Consider the following 17840-nt stretch of genomic DNA (forward strand, 5'->3'; position numbering starts at 1 on the left):
GGATTTTGCTGCTGGGATATCCTAAGGCAGCCAGAATGATATAAGAAATCACCAAGGAACCATTCTTCATTGACTCGAAGCAGCAGTGAAGATACTTTTTTACTATCTAACTGCATCTCAGAATAATCACCTTACACAGAAAAGTCTATTTATTCATTCTTTCTTAGCAAATGCGTTGCACTGCAGTTATTCTGGAGAGCTAACAAGAAATTTTGCTGTAATTCTCATGCTGTTGTGTGTAGATTTAAGATTCATCGGGACTTTTGCGATTTGCTGTCAAAGGGGGTTATTAGAAAGTCTAACCTAATGATCCTGGTGGGGTCGGAAAGCCTTTTGCTACAGAGGCTCCTTTCAAATCAGAACAAGCTTTGCTAAGGTGGGAATATCAGGACGCAAAAAGATTGTAGAGAGATTGCTCTCCCCGCTCCCCAAAGTTTAAACGCGGATTCTATTTTTAACCTCCGGGAGGCGAGGTGCAGTCGTACTTAAGTTCCTCATCACCCAGTAGAATCCTTTAAGCTGCTTCTCCAAGACAAAAGGGGCATTATCCGGCAGCTGCTGTCGTTGCTGCCGCTTCCTGGCCTGTGCTAAGAACCTGTCAGAAGATCATCCCCCTTTGCTGCACTTTTCTCACCAACGCTATTTCCACGCCACCTACCCTGTTCACAGCCTCCACGACGGATCCGCAGCAACGGCAACAGTTCCCAACTAGAAGCGCCACCATAAACCAAGTGGGGGAGAGAGAGAGAGTGAGTGAGTGAGTGAGTGAGTGAGTGAAAAGCCCTGACGTTTCCCGAGCTCACGCGGATATTCAAATCTGTGAACTTCTCTGTTAACTCCGTGCAGTTTCAAAAAGGAAATCGGAGGCTAAATTCAGCTGACACTGTCGTTGCGCAAAGCTCTCGCTCTTCTCCGCCTCCCGGTTCAGCGCCGAGACCACTTGCGAACCATCCGAGGACCCTCACTTGAAAAGAGACCCAAGAGGAGGAAAAAGAAGAAGTTGAAGTAGTAATAGTCCTGGGATCTGGAACGGGCAGCCGTGCGCAAAAATGTGCCAATAACACCCAGCGCGCACGAGAGGCAGGGGAGCGCGCCGGGCCAGCCCTCCGCGGAGAGGGAGAGAGCTGGTTTCAGGTTTCACTCGGCAGCTGGCGAGCTTCTCGACGCGCAGGCTGCCCCGTCGAGGATCCCTTCTTAGCCGCACAGCTCACGCCTCCGGTATCTCTGGAACCCCGGGAAGCGCGGCGCCCTCAGCTGCGCGCCGAGCTCCAATAATGGCCCCATCCCTTCGCCGTGGAGCTCCACTCCGGCTGCTGGGCAGCTTCCTCTTAACAGCTTGTTTCCTTGCATTCAGATCCCACCTTTCCCGCACACCCTCCAACGTTTCTTCGATGAAAATAGGGACATCCTATCCCATAATAATAATTGTACTATTTATACCCCGACCCAGCCACTCTGGGCGGCTTCCAACGTATATAAAAACATAATAAAACATTTTTAAAAAAACACTTCCCTATCCAGAGCTGCCTTCAGATGTCTTCTAAAGGTTGTATAATTATCTCCTTGGCTTGCGGGTTGCATAACTCCATACCCTCCAACATTTCCCCAATGAAAATAGGGATGTCCTAAGGAAAACTGGGACATTCTGGGATCAAATCAGAAATTGGGATGGCTTTAGTAAATCTAGGATTTTCCCTGGAAAATTGGGGCACTTGGAGGGTCTGTTTCGTCCATGGAGGTCAAAATAGGAAGAACATCAGCAGAGCCTGCTGGATCCAGTGCCAGATTACTAAATAGACAGAGTAGTCACCGTCCTAGGGGCACCACACCTTTTAGGGGCCCTGTGACAATAGATCAAAATAATTGTGATTTGATCTGGAAAGAAAATTACAACCAAGCTTGCTTGGTTCAATGTTATCCCACTGGAACACACACACCCGAGGGGGGACCGAGATTTTGACTGCCTTTGACTGACATCCACAAGGTTTAATCCAGCACTGGCTGGATCAGGCCAATGGCCCACCAAGGCCAGCATTCTGTTCTCACAGTGGCCAGCAAGGTGCCTGTGGGAAACCAGAAAGCAGAACATGAGCACCAGAGCAACGCTCTCCCCTGGTTTCTGGTTTCCAGAAACTAGTATTCGTAAGCATTGACCTCCAACTGTGAAGGTTAGAGAATAGCCATCACAGCTAGAAGCCTCTCTCCCATGAATTTGTCCAATCTTCTTTTTTAAAGTGATCCAAGCTGGTGGTCATGACTGCCTCCTGGGGACCAATGGTACCAAATAGTATGGGAAACAGAAAAATTAACCAATAAACTGAAACTGACACAGGGACAAATAGAAGAAGACACCTTCACCCCGGTATGGCTCCCCTTTATCACATACACAGCCCAACAAGACAAGGACAAAAATCCACCAACAGCATACAAATCAGTATGGCTAGCCTGATCCAAAACACCCACCCACCCCACTCACACATGAAAACAAAGACCACCACAGCCAACCACAAACAAACAACCACACCCTGGGCCAACCCCAACCTCTCTCACCACCAAAGGAACACAAGCGAACAGCAAAGAACCTGCACAAGCAACGCTGACACCAAACCCTACATAAAGTAAGTAAAATAGAAACATCACCACCTGACCCCACCCCACCCCATCTCCCCTCCCTCCACCTCTTTCCCCCTTTTCTTCCTAATGTCTCAACAAATAAAACTGATTTGTAAAAATGTTACATGGGGGGGGGGGAATACGAGAGAGAGACATTGCAAACACTTTTGTAAATCAAGAAAATCTTTAATAAAAAATAAAAATTACTGCCTCCTGGGGAGTGAGTTCCATAGTTTGGCTATGGTGAACATGGTTCCCCCCCCCCCAATCATTTAACCCTGTGAGGTGCATTAGGCTGGAAGGCTGCAACTGGCCCAAAGTCACCCAGTGAGCATTATGGCCACAGTGGCGTAGCGTGGGGGGTGCAGGGGGGCCAGCCGCACCGGGCGCAACATCTGGGGGTTAGGTTTAGGGGGCGCAAATCCACGGGTTAGGGGGCGCAAATTACTTGCCTTGCCCCGGGTGCTGACAACCCACGTTACGCCACTGTATGGCCAAGTGGGAATTTGAATGCCTGCCTCCCATGTCCTAGTCTAGCTTTCTAATCACTACATCACACTGCCTCTTTACTGCCCTATCTCCCCCTCAAAGCAGCCCGTTTCCTCCAAACACTGATGGAAGATTTCCAAACTCCACTCCTGCCTATGTGATCTACTTTCATGACTCCAGGAACCTTTGTATGTCCCAGAGCCAGGCTAGAGAGACCCCTAGTTTCCATGCAAGGCCCCTGAGCCACATTTGGGAAAGCTGGGAGGTTCCAGTGAAGCCCAGTCAAGTTCCCCGGACAGTTTTATTTTGTTCCATGCCATTTATAGAATCATAGAACTGGAGAGTTGGAAGGACCTCAAGGGTCCTCTAGTCCAACTGCTTGCAGTGCATGAATCTCAACTAAAGCATCCACAACAGGTGGCCATCCAAGCCCTGTTTAAAAACCTTCCACGAAGGAGAGTCTACCACCTTCCAAGTTGTCTGTTCTGTTGTTGTTTTTCCTCATTCTAAATTATGTCATAGTGCTGGTGTGAAGTTAACATGGGGCATCTTGTAAGTTCCTTAAAAGAAGGCCAGGGTCTGTATATACAGTGGCACCTTGGTTTTCAAACATAATCCATTCCAGAAGACTGTTCAAGTTCCAAAACATTCAGAAACCAAAACCTCAATACAGAAGCCTCAAAACAGAAAACTCAATACAGTGGTAACTCAGATTACAGACACTTCAGGTTACAGACGCTTCAGGTTACAGACTCCACTAACCCAAAAATAGTACCTCGGGTTAAGAACTTTGCTTCAGGATGAGAACAGAAATCATGCAGTGGCAGCGGGAGGCCCCATTAGCTAAAGTGGTACCTCAGGTTAAGAACAGTTTCAGGTTAAGAACGGACCTCCAGAACGAATTAAGTTCTTAACCTGAGGTACCACTGTACGAAAAACTCAATTCGAAAGCTGTGTGGCATGTTCGACTTCTGAGGCGTGTTCGAAAACCGAAGCATTTACTTCTGGGTTTATGGTGTTTGAAAACTGAAATTTTCATCAATGGAAACGGTCGAAAACCGAGGTACCACTGTAAACAATATTTATGCATTCACATATATCAAGCCACATGGTTTACAGAAAGAATAAAACAATGAAATTATCAGTGCTTTAAAGAAAACCATTTAAAACTTTCTAGAATAATTAAGATCAACAATAAGTTAAAAACTAGATTGAAACACATGTCAACATTCTGCCTACTTTGAAGCAGTAAACGCTTCTGAATGCAAGGCTCAGCTTGCAGGTTTCCCACAGTTATCTGGCAAGAACAGGATGTTGAACTTGTCCAGCCATTATGTTATTGATTGATCCTTAACTACAGCAGCAGGATTTTTTGCCTAATCATTAAGCAAGTAGTGGAGTCAGCCTCCCCATGCCAACATTAGTTGGGGCTCTAGCCCCTTACGTCCCGCAGGGTCCCTGGTGTCACCTCTCAGAGCAGGATGAGGCGGAGCCTGAAGGATGCTCACCAGGGATTTCTTACACCAGGGATCGAACTGGGATCTTCTGTGTACAAGGCAGATACTCTACCACTGAGCTCCGCTCCTTCGCCTGAACCTAGGACCTTCTGCATGCTACCCTGATTGACTTGTAAACACTGCAGAGGGTACGGTTTTGACACCACTCCGCCGAACATCAACGCTTCCCTTTGGTTAAGCGCAGCCGATAGTTTAACAACTTTGACAGCAGCTCAGAGGCTCTGAACGGAATAAAGCAAACAGTAGGAGAATGTCTATAACATGCTAAAAAGGGAGGGGACTTGCGCAATTAGATGCGAAACGCAGCAGGATACCTCTGCTTGCCTGAGGCTTGGTTTGCTGCCAGCCACTATCTCCCAGGGAGGCCTTGCCAGAGTGACATAAGTAAGAGAAAGAAGCCTTTAAGTGGGTTGGGAGGACCTCCAGCAGCAAGGAGCAAGGCAGCTCTCTGATGAGGTGCTCATACTGGGGGGAAACCTGTAGGTTATGGAGGGAGGCAATTGGCAACCCTGAAACAAGTCGTTTTCCCCCCACAGCTGTTCTCTTGCATCTTTGCATGAGCAAGAAAGCCCCACGAATACACAAAACACCGCTGGTTTAAAAAGGGATAGGAAATTGCTGCTTAAAAGCTAGACTACCCCAGGGAGCATTTCCAATTACACAGAAAGAAATGAGGGGCAACACATAAACTGACTAGATAAAAGAAGATGAAGAAGAAAGGCAGGGGGAAAAGAAGGCAACATAAAATAGACTCTTCCAGTTGCAAGTGGAGATAATGCAAGGAGCCTTTTGGGAACAGCATGCCAGTTTTGTAGGCGCCATCATATACAAAAGAAGACTGGCAAATCAAGTTAATGGAATACGCCGAAATGGCGAAACTGGAAAGCTCAGAAAACAAGAAATTCAGAAAAGAATGGGAAATGTTTATTGTGTATATGTGAAAGTGTTGTAAACAAGTTAGCACATCGGCAGGATTTTAAGGACACTTGTAATTTTATTTTATTTTTTTAAAAATAATTTTTATTAATTTTCATAAACAAAAAACACACAAAGAAAAACATTCACAAACAACACATGACTTCCCCATACCTCCCCTTCACTGCACCCTTGTTTCCAATTTTTTAGCAATCCTTCATTCCATTTCTATATTTAACTTCCCTCAGGTTCTCTTAACTTAAACATTTACAGCTATAATTCTCTGTTTCTTACCCCTTGACATTTTATCAGTCTGAAATTTTACAGCAGTTCTTAAGATATATTTTAAATTTTTTCCAGTCCTCTTCCACTGTCTCTCTCCTCTGATCACGGATTCTGCCGGTCATCTCTGCCAGTCCCATAAATTCAGTCACCTTCGTCTGCCATTCTTCCAGAGTAGGTAATTCTTGCATCTTCCAATACTTTGCCAAGAGAATTCTTGCTGCTGTAGTTGCATACATGAAAAAAGTCCTATCTTTCTTTGGTACCAATTGGCCGACCATACCCAAGAGAAAAGCCTCCGGTTTCTTTGCAAATGTCCACTTAAGGATTTTCTTAATTTCATTATAGATCATTTCCCAGTAGGCCTTAATCTTTGGGCAGGTCCACCAAAGGTGGTAGAAAGTTCCTTCACATTCGTTACATTTCCAGCATTTGTTATTGGGCAAATGATATATCTTTGCAAGCTTGACTGGGGTCATGTACCACCTATAGATCATTTTCATTATGTTTTCTTTCAAGGCACTACATGCCGTAAATTTAAGGCCTGTGGTCCATAACTGTTCCCAGTCAGCAAACATAATATCATGACCTAAGTCTTGTGCCCATTTGATCATAGCTGATTTAACCGTTTCATCCTGTGTGTTCCATTTCAGCAACAAGTTATACATTTTAGACAAATTCTTAGTATTGGTCTCTAACAGTTCTGTTTCCAATTTTGACCTCTCCTTCTGAAATCCTAGTTTCCTGTCCTGCTTAAAAGTCTCATTTATCTGATAATAGTGTAACCAGTCTCGAACTTTGGATTTTAGTTTCTCAAAGCTCTGTAATTTAACTTTTTCACCGTCATATTCTATAATTTCACAATATTTTGGCCAATTAGAATCCATGTTAAGTTTTTTCACCGCTCTAGCTTCCATTGGTGACAACCATCTGGGTGTTTTACTTTCCAACAAATCCTTATATCGATTCCAAACATTATACAAAGCTTTCCTGACAATATGATTTTTAAAGCCTTTATAAACCTTTGCCTTGTCATACCATAGATATGCATGCCAGCCAAAATTATTATCATACCCTTCCAAGTCTAAAATGTCTGTATCTTCAAGAAGTAGCCATTGCTTCAACCAGCAGAAAGCTGCCGCTTCGTAGTAAAGTCTTAAGTCCGGCAGAGCAAAAACCCCCCTATCTTTTGCATCAGTTAAAATCTTAAATTTTATTCTGGGCTTTTTGCCCTGCCAGACAAATTTGGATATATCTTTCTGCCACTTCTTGAAACAGTCCATCCTATCTAGAACTTGCAATGTCTGAAACAAAAACAACAATCTCGGCAATACATTCATCTTGATAACAGCAATTCGGCCTAACAAGGATAGTCTCAACCTAGACCATATGTCAAGATCTTTCTTAACTTCCGACCAACATTTCTCATAATTATCTTTAAATAGATTCACATTCTTAGATGTTAAATTCACCCCCAGGTATTTCACTTTTTTTGTTATTTCCAAACCAGTTTCCCTTTGAAAACTATCTTTTCCCCCCGTCGTTAGATTTTTTTCCAGTACCTTTGTCTTCTGTTTATTTAATTTAAAACCTGCCACTTGACCAAATATTTCAATTAGTTCTAAAACTCTTTTTGTACTGGCTTCTGGCTGTTGCAAAGTCAAAACTAGGTCATCTGCAAATGCTCTTAACTTATAATGTTTAGCTCCGAGGTGTATTCCTTCAACCAGCTGGTCCCTTCTAATCATATTCAACAACACCTCCAGGACCGATATAAACAATAGAGGGGATATTGGGCATCCCTGTCGTGTCCCTTTTTCTATTGGGATCTCGTCCATAACCACACCATTCACAATTAATTTAGCTTTTTGCTCAGAGTATATTGCACCTATACCGTTTTCAAAATTTTGGCCTACCCCCATCCCCTGGAGATTCCTCTTCATAAAGCTCCAAGAAATATTGTCAAAGGCTTTCTCCGCGTCCACAAAAATCAAAACTGCTTTTCTATTTATATCAGTCTCCAATAGTTCCAAAATATCTATAATGTTCCTTACATTGTCTGACATATGTCTCCCTGGGAGAAAGCCTGTTTGGTCCTTGTGAATCTCCTAGGACACTTGTAATTTTAGAGATATAATAGGAAAAATTGGATGAATATTTTTTTGGAATAGTAATGATATGCAGTTGAAAAGGAAAATGAAGGAACCAGGGTAGGGAAGTCACGGGATTCGGAGAATCCCTATTTTCCGATTTGAAATTGTTTTGGCATATAGTTGTGTGTGTGTTTGTTATTAGTGTTTTTGTTGTGGTGATTTTTACTTTTGTATGGTTGGAAGAAAATCTAATAATATATATTAAAGAAGCCTTTTCCAGCCTGATGCCTGCCATATTTACTTAGTCATTTTATTGCATTTATATACCAGCTTTTCTCCATAGTTCCCTCCAACCTCCTTTAACCCCCAGAACAACCCTGTGAGGTAGGCTAAGCAGCAGTGACTTGCCCCCAGCTTCATGGCCAAGAGGGAATTTGAACCCTGGTCTCCCAGGTACTAGTCCAACACTAGCCAATGGCCAGGGAAGATGGGTGATGTAGAGCACTTTGAGGAAGTGCCATAGCTCAGCGGTAAGGCTTCTGCTTCAAGTAGGGCTAGTGTTGAATAACAGCCTCTTAACAAAAAACTGAGGCAAGATGGTAGCAGCAATTCAGCAAAGTTGTTTACGCAGGCCCATTTCCATTATGTCTTCTTCAGAAAACCTTCTCAGAGCCAATTTAAACATCACCCTGCCCCAACGCAGTTGGAAAGCACTGCTCTGGGGCAGCATGTGTCACACCCAACATAATGTATAAGGGTGTGATCCTGTTTCATTTGACTCCTCTTGAAGGCGCCTGTTTGGCTCCTGGCATGGTGCCGTTATGCGCCCAATACCAAAAGAAATCGATCAGTGATGGAAATGATTGAGCAGCCTGGTCTGTTACTCATTAAACAGGAAAACCGGCCCCTGCAAGAGGTCTTTCCAGAAGGACAGCTCTCTCCATCAGCCACAGACTCCTGATTTTTGCATGTTTCACTTCCAGCCTAGAGCAGCTATTCCACCTCTTCTTCTAGCCACCACTAACAACTGATTTTCATTACTTCATGTTGTTTAGTCGTTTAGTCATGTCCGACTCTTCGTGACCCCATGGACCAGAGCACACCAGGCGCTCCTGTCTTCCACTGCCTCCCACAGTTTGGTCAAACTCATGCTGGTAGCTTCAAGAACACTGTCCAACCATCTCGTCCTCTGTCGTCCCCTTCTCCTTGTGCCCTCCATCTTTCCCAACATCAGGGTCTTTTCCAGGGAGTCTTCTCTTCTCATGAGGTAGCCAGAGTACTGGAGCCTCAGCTTCAGGATCTGTCCTTCCAGTGAGCACTCAGGGCTGATCTCCTTAAGAATGGAGAGGTTTGATCTTCTTGCATTCCATGGGACTCTCAAGAGTCTCCTCCAACACCAGAATTCAAAAGCATCAATTCTTCGGCGATCAGCCTTCTTTATGGTCCAGCTCTCACTTCCATACATCGTTATTTAGCTGTTTGTTTTAAAAAAGTAATGGGGTCTTCTCTCTCTCTCTCTCTCGAACGATATCAAAGGAGCAATCCATTGGGTAGATAAAGGATTGGTAAGTTGTGTGATTACTACAGCAAGGTTAACTTGAGCAGAACAGGGGAGGTCTTACAACCTTCCTTCCTTCAAATAGTGCTTTGTTAAACTGTGGGGTGCAGAATGGGAACAGGCCACAGCTCAGTGGCAAAGCACCTGCTTGGCATGCAGAAGGTTCAAGGTAAAATCCTCAGCACCTTCAGGTAGGGATTGAGGGGAAAACCATCCCAGAAACCCTGGAGAGCTGCTGCCAATCAGCGTAAACAATATTGAGTTAGATGTGTTAGGATTTTTATCCATCTGTGCTGCTCCAGCAGTAGCACTATGTTTGTGTATATTATGTGAGTGTCTGAGAGAGTGTGAGACAGGAAGTCTCAGCACGGTTGGAAGTTAGTTTCACTTCTGAATGTGTTGCTGTTTCTGTACTGGTGCTCAAAGAGCACAGATGTGCTGATGGATTCTCTGTATATAGACTGTAAAATAAAGTAGAATAGTACCTCGGGTTAAGTACTTAATACGTTCTGGAGGTCCGTTCTTAACCTGAAACTGTTCTTAACCTGAAGCACCACTTTAGCTAATGGGGCCTCCTGCTGCCGCTGCGCCGCCGGAGCACGGTTTCTGTTCTCATCCTGAAGCAAAGTTCTTAACCTGAGGTACTATTGCTGGGTTAGCAGAGTCTGTAACCTGAAGCATATGTAACCTGAAGCGTATGTAACCCAAGGTACCACTGTAGTTTAGAGCTACTGGTTGACTCTTTCTTCAGCTATGATATGCCAGAAGATGAGCGTGCTCCTCCCAGGAGGGAGGGGTCGCTTATCACCGGTCTCTCTGGACTGAGGGAGATTTATAGCCAGAGAGTGACCACCAGAGTGGTCCCAGACCACGTCTTGGGAAGTTGGCGGCCTTCCCAGGCGTGTTTCCAACAAGATGGACGAGTGGTCCAACTTGGTACAAGGCTTCCTGTATCCATTGTATCAGAAGCAAGGATAAAAGATAGCATACTGCTGAGGTTAACTGGAATCCAGTTTCTGAACATTGCAAAAACACATCTTTAAGAAATAATAATCCTGAAAATACATCAGTGTAATTGTTAGAGTCAGACTAGAACCTGGAAGATTGGGGTTCAAATCCTCGCTCAGCTATGAAGCTCACTGGGTGAGGCTAGTCTCTGCTTCTCATATTAACCTCACAGGGATGTGGTGAGGATTAAATGAGGGTGGACGGAAGCACATACTCCACCTTGAAGTGCTTGGAGAAAAAGATGGGATCTAAATGCCATAAAACAATGTTATCAGGATATGAAAGTGTGTGTTTTAGAAATGGAATGCATTGGTTTCCAGAGGGTTTGGAGACCCTCTGGAGAAGGTTTTAAGAGGTACAACAGGTGTTGAAGAGCAGAGAGGAGGAAGCTGATTCCATGCCGTGCATTTGAATTGTGAGAAACAGAAAATATTTCTTAACGAGTAAAAAATAATGATGGGGATAATTGGGCCCGAGTGCTATGAGGAGGATAATTTTTGGTGTTTTGCTCCCAGCAGAAATGCTTCATTACGGTCAAGGGAAGCGGTGGGGGAGGGAGGTTCAGAGAAGGGCAGACAAGTGGAACTTCACATCTCATGGAAGCGGCTTACACGGTTTCTGGACATGTGGGATGTTATGTAAGTCAACAGAAATCCTGTTGCTCCCCTCGCTCATTTATACATCTGCCAACTTTCCCCTTTCCAGCTGACAGTCTTCTCTTTTGGAGTGAGTCTGGAAATACGGCCAAGAATGTATTTATTACTACTGCAAATTCTCACAGTGGAAACTCCCACTGAGAATGAATTGAATTCACTGTTCAGTTTTAGGAAGCCCGGCTCTAGCCAAGGCCTTGAGTTCATCTGCTTTTTTGTTGCTGTTGTTGTTCTCTTTAAATGATCATTTGATGATCCTTCCCATTCTCACTGTAACCACTTGTAGCAATGGAGAGGGGGAATCAATGAAGAGCCCACAGCATATGCCTTGCAGGCAGGCAGGCAGGCAGGCAGGCAGGCAGGCCGGGCATCCCACTTTGATCTCCAGCTCAGAGAGGTAGCAGGGCAGAGGAACAGTCTCCGGCCAAGAACTTGCAGAGCTTGCAATCAAAATAGACAGGACTAGCCTGCACAGACCAATTGGCCAGTCTTGCCTCCTAATGCCAGGGCAAAGGATGGGATGAACAGCTAATTTTGTCTTGTTTCCGTCTCACTTGCACTCAGCCATAGTGTTTTGAGCAGACTTCTTTTTTGAGAGAATGGACAAAAAAACCCCCCCAACAACCCACTTTTAATCTGCACGCATTTTGTCTGCCCCTTTTACATAAAACATCCTTTTAAAACCTTCCTGTCTGTAAAACAGGAGTTTTGCATGCATCTTTTATACAGTACAGTATACAAACTTTTGTGTGACATTTGTGCACACCCAAAACGCATCGCAAAATCTGGAGAAGTGTGCATGATCTGATGGTGCACTGCTTTCCAATCCACAAGTGTGGCAGCATCAGATTAGGGTAGTTGGTCCACCCCAAAAGCAGACCAAATGAATTCCCCTCCCATCTTTTGTGAAATCTGTTGGGGTAGCAAATTCTGTCTCCCAGCTGTGGTTAACAGAGTGAAGGGTGTCACCAAGACTGTGCCCTTTCCAAAGAGCAAGCTCCCCCACCAATCTTATTTGGCCTGAAAGGATACCTTAAAATACTAATTACAGGTAGGTAGCCGTGTTGGTCTGCCGTGGTCAAAACAAAACAAAAAATTGAAAATTATTTTGTTAAAATACTAAGCGAGCTCCCTCTTGAACCAGTGTTTGTTAATCAGCTTTAAAACCTGCCTTCAAAGCTGAAGGAAGCAGGAATCCAGAAAGGAAACAGATTTTCTCTAGAGACAGTAGATTCTCCTTTGCTAGAGGCAATGGCGACCATCTATCAGGGATGCTGCAAGTCAGCAGTCTGGAACCTCTGAGGCCACTTCAGCCAAGCCATGCCCATCAAACATGATGCCAGGTGTGGGGAAAGTAAAGGCACAGCTAGGCCACAAGTCGGTTTCCTGGCACTCTGATCAGTTTATTAGTGAACCCTCCTAATTCCATGCAATGTCCCAAAGTCGGTTCGCGGTGGTGGTGGTAGTTTCACAACCAGCTGGTCATTTGCAGCTTGCAAAGCACAGAGGAGCCATGACTTTACTCGCGCAGTTCAGTTTCAAATTGTGTGGGACCCAAAAATGGGTCATCTGGTATTATTGTGATGACAGATGATTGACACGTGAGTGGCCTGCAGCGGGGGGGGGGCGGGGTGGGAGAAATAAAATCAAATTTCCCACCTCTGCTACATTTCCATTTCTGCATTAAGTAGCGGGTCATACTAGATGATTCCCAAGAACCCTTTCAACTAACCCAGAACCAGAATTCCATTTTCTAACTCTCTCACAGTGTCTGACCCTGTCCTAGCTTCATTCTGAAGGAACGTAGTCTCAGTACACCTGTCCTTTGCGCGCTCTCTCTCTCTCTCCAGTTCCTACCTTCTTTTTCCCAAAGCTCATATTTACTAATAATTATAATAATTTATTATTTATACCCCGCCCATCAATACAGCATTAAACCTTAAAAACTTCCCTAAATAGGGCTGCCTTCAGATGTCTTTTAAAAGTAGGATAGTTGCTTATTTCCTTGACATCTGATGGGAGGGCGTTCCACAGGGCAGGCGCCACTACCGAGAAGGCCCTCTCCCTGGTTCCCTGTAACCTCGCAGTGAGGGAACTGCCAGAAGGCCCTCAGCACTGAATCTCAGTGAACTGATGGGGTGGAGACGCTCCTTTAGGTATACAGGACCCAGGCCATTTAGGGCTTTAAAGGTCAGCACCAAAACTTTGAATTGTGCTTGGAAACATACTAGGAGTCAATGCAGGTCTCACAGGACCGGTGTTGTATGGTCCCGGCGGCCACTCCCAGTCACCAGTCTACCTGCCACATTCTGGATTAATTGCAGTTTCTGAGTCACCTTCAAAGGTAGCCCCACGTAGAGCGCATTGCAGTAGTCCAAGCGGGAGATAACCAGAGCATGCACCACTCTGGCAAGACAGTCTGCTGGCAGGCAGATTCTCAGCCTGTGTACCAGATGGAGCTGGTAAACAGCTGCATTGGACACAGAATTGACCGGCGCCTACGTGGACAGCTTGAGTCCAAAATGACTCCCAGGCTGCGCACCTGGTCCTTCAGGGGCACAGTTACCCCATTCAGGACCAGGGAGTCCCCCACACCCACCCGCCCCCTGTTCCCCAAAAACAGTACTTCTGTTTTGTCAAGATTCAACCTCAATCTGTTAGCCACCATCCATCCTCCAACCACCTCCAGGCACTCACACAGGACCTTCACCGCCTTCACCTTCCATTTGTGTTGAGGTGGACCACTTTCACATGCAATTGTGTTCAGGAGACTCTGTGCCATTCCCCCCACAAAGCGACTGCCAAAAGCCCTGGTCTCTTCAAGCCTAGACAGAATCGGATGATGGCAGCCATTGCAAATTGTGGCTTGTACATGCCGATTGTGTGTGTGAGAGAGATAATGATTTAACACCTTCAACAAAAGAAGTTTTAAAATAGCGTTTACTATTACTCTGCCACCTTCATTGTCTCTCTTTTTGTTTTCTTACACATCTTCTTCTTTGCATTGGGCTATTCCTGTCTGTGCAGGGAAGCAGAATCTTGTAAATGTAATGCAGTTGTTTGGGGCATTTATTTTCTTCCACAAACAGCGTTCTCTATTTATAGCATTACCTACACGAAGAAGGAAGAGCAGAGAAAGGGACAGAGGGTGTGCAAAGGCAGATGTGGCAAAGATGAGGATGCACAGAGAGATCTATGGTGTTCTTCAATGCTGCTTTAGCTGGATTTCCCTGGGATTTAAGGTAGCCAGGTCACAACCCAGAAAGTCCCCCTGTACCTTTAAATTCACCGCAAAGCAGACTTTCCATCTATTTGCCTCACTTTCCTGGAGTCTTGCTTACCATCAAAGACAGCAGGGCTGCCATTTTAGCTTTCAGTGGGATGGGTGGTGATGAAATAGGAAGCTGAATCAGACAATTAGTCCATTGAGCTCAGTATGGCAGCAGCTCTCCAGCGTTTCAGAGAGCAGACATTCCCAACTCTACTTGGAGATACCAGGCTTACCACATGGTTAAGCTGAACACAACAGCTGATGACCAATAGTGTAGGCTGGTTTGGAATTATCTGGACATTTTTTAAGCTCACCAGGTTTGTTTTATTAAGTTGTTCATTTTAAGAATGTTGCTGTTACTGTTCTTCAAAACTACGTAATGCCGTCAAAATATAGCTGCTCCTATTTCCAACTAGCAAAACTGACGGGTAAAGTCAGGGGAGCTTTAAATCAGAAAACATATGGAGAATGGAAAATACTTAAAGAATATATAAGATTATATTGTACAAATGATACCATCTTAGCAAAACTTGAATGATACTTGTGAACAAAAATGAATGAAATGAATACCTTAGTGGAATACATGAAAAAGGATGTAACGCAAAGCTGTGCGACAAAACCATGATAATAGAAATAGTATAATGAGAACGAATGGAAGTTTTAAGCAGAAATTTTTATTTGATGGATATGATTTTGTATAATTTTTTGGTTTTTTTCTCTGCCCCCTCCCACCCGTTTTCATTCCTTTCTTTTTTGTCTTTTCTTATTCTTATGTCGTGATGTTTTTCCTTCTGTATTGAATTTTACTATACTTACCTTCATTGTAAACGATCATTTATGTCTGTATTTTAAACCAATATAGATTTACCATGGGTGGGGGGGGGACAAAAACAAAATATAGCTGCTCCTGAGGAAGGCTGAGGACTCCCCTTTATTGGAGCTTTGTAAGCAGCAGTTGGATGGCCATCTGTCATGGACTTTTTAGCTGAGATTTCTGCATTGAAAGGGGTTGGATTAGACCAGGGGTCGGCAACCCGCGGCTCCGGAGCCGCATGTGGCTCTTTTACACCTTTGCTGCGGCTCCGGGGCGGATACTAGTGAGGGGAGGAGGCGCATTGTGCGCCCCGACACTCCCCACTGTGGCGGGCGCTGTACTGGCTGTGACGTTGCATGGGGGCGGTGCGTGCGTTAGTCACACACCGTCCCGACGTCACCTTCCCGCCCGCCCGCCCACCCACCCGCTACATTGTAAGGGGCATGTACGCTGGTCACTGCATTGAAAGGGGGCATGTACGCTGGTCACTGTTTTGAAGGGGAGTGAAGAACACACACACACACACACACACACACACACACACAGGTAACTTGTTAATTTAACGTTTATTTCTATGAGGAGGAGTAATTCTGAGGGGTCAAACAAAAAAATAATAAAAAAGTAACAAAAAAGTTATTTTTATAATGACAAGTTTTGCGGCTCCCAGTTTTTTTTTCTTCGGAAACGGGTCCAAGTGGCTCTTTTTGTCTTAAAGGTTGCAGACCCCTGGACTAGACACTTGTTGGGGTCCCCTTCCAACTCTATAATTCTCCAAAATGATGCTCTTGTGTGGGAGGGGGATTGAGTCAATACCAGGGGAAAGTTGTGACTGCCCCATTCCCCCATCCAGCTCACCATTTGAGGGAATTGGGGACTACAGAATTTCCAGAGCTCCTCCATTTGTCTCACGGTGGAAGGAAAACACACCAGAGAAAAGCAGTGGCATTTATTTCACCATTCCTTTTCAACAAGGCATGCTTGTTTTCCCTACTTCCTAAAACACGGGCAGACATGCACACCTCTGCATCCAGGATCCTGTTAAACTCCTGCTCAGATGAGAAAATCTTGGAAGGCGCTCCTGTTCACCCCCCCTGAGGCACTGTGAGCTGCACCCACTGAAATCCCTACCCATTTTGCAAGCACATAGCCTTAATGTGGAAACCTCACATGACTTTATAGGACAAAGCAATCCCAGTCAAAGCAAGGAATCCTTGACAGACAACTACTCAGCACCTGCTTACCAACTTCTCGCGATGGCAAGTCCTCCACCTTCTGAAATAATCGCATAAATAACTAAGCAAGTATTAGAAATCACCCCAGAATTGGCTCTACTAAACATCTTCCAAGACAATAATGCCCATTTACAACACAAAGAACTCATAACCCACCTACTTTCAGCAGCCAAAAACACCATAACCAGAAACTGGAGAGACCTGTCAGGAGTAAGCATGGACCAATGGTACCAAATAGTATGGGAAACAGCCTTACTAGAAAAATTAACCAATAAACTGAAACTGACACGGGGGAAAATAGAAGACGCCTTCACCCCAATATGGCTCCCCTTTATCACATACAAAAATCCACCAACAACATACAAATCAATATGGCTAGCCTGATCCAAAACACCCACCCACCCCACTCACACATGAAAACAAAGACCACCACAGCCAACCACAAACAAACAACCACACCCTAGGCCAACCCCAACCTCTCTCACCACCAAAGGAACACAAGTGAACAGCAGAGAACCTGCACAAGTGACACTGACACAAAACCCCACATATATTAAGTAAAACAGAAACCACACCACCAGACCCCACCCCCACTCACCTTTCCCCCCCACCTCTTTCCCCCTTTTCTTCCTAATGTCTCAACAAATGAAACTGAGCTGTAAAAAAATATTACTTGAAAAAAGAGAGAGAGAGACATTGCACACACTTTTGTAAACCAATATAATCTTTAATAAGAATACACAATGGAATGTAATAATAATAATAATAATAATAATAATAATAATAATAATAATAATAATAAAAAAGAGAGATGTTGTGTTTTTGCTCATAAAGAGTTGACGCCATCTTTGATTACTAACTGGCAGGCTCCTGTGACATTGGGTTTATTTGTATGCATTGGGGAAAATCCTATTTTGTGGCTACAGGGTGCCCTTCTTCTCCCAGAGCAAGTTCCTCTGAGGGCCTACATTGCTAGTAACATGGCATAATTTTTTACTTTAAATTTCATAGAATTGTAGAGTTGGAAGGGACCCCACGGGGAATCTAGTCCAACCCCCTGCAATGCAGTGGTTCGATGGCCAAGTTTAGATTCAGTTAGGTTACATTTATTTATTTTTTAAAGGTAACTTTCCGATCTCCTGATTTTTCTCCACACTGCTACATTAGCGGTGGCTCAATGTACGCAAGACTATATCCTTCCTCTCCATGTTGCTTTCTTCCTGTGTGTTTGCAAAGAGATGAAAAACTGCAGGAACTCACAGGAAAAGGCCGTGACCCACCCATTCCCCTCCCCCCCTCCCTCCAGCCTGCGTATTCTGCTATTTCAGGCATCAACCTAATTACCAGGAGCTGTAAATTAACCAAACCGCTATCCCGCTCCAATTATAAAAGTGT

At 44.6% G+C, this 17840-nt stretch overlaps 1 protein-coding gene across 3 annotated transcripts in view; it reads right to left on the minus strand.

Moving 5' to 3' along the window:
• The window catches only part of ARHGAP24 (Rho GTPase activating protein 24), a 430705-nt gene that overhangs the window by 367343 nt on the left and 45522 nt on the right, over positions 1-17840 (minus strand). Inside the window, exon 1 of one of the 3 annotated variants that reach the window (XM_081876821.1) lies at positions 659-1085. The exons of the other annotated variants lie outside the window; for them this stretch is intronic. The gene's annotated coding sequence lies outside the window, so the exon portion shown is untranslated. Of the gene's footprint in view, positions 1-658; positions 1086-17840 lie in introns of those variants that run through there. 3 annotated transcript variants of the gene reach the window in all.

The sequence above is a fragment of the Podarcis erhardii genome (genome assembly GCF_964252035.2).
Source record: "Podarcis erhardii genome assembly, chromosome: 9".
Classification (NCBI taxonomy): domain Eukaryota; kingdom Metazoa; phylum Chordata; class Lepidosauria; order Squamata; family Lacertidae; genus Podarcis; species Podarcis erhardii.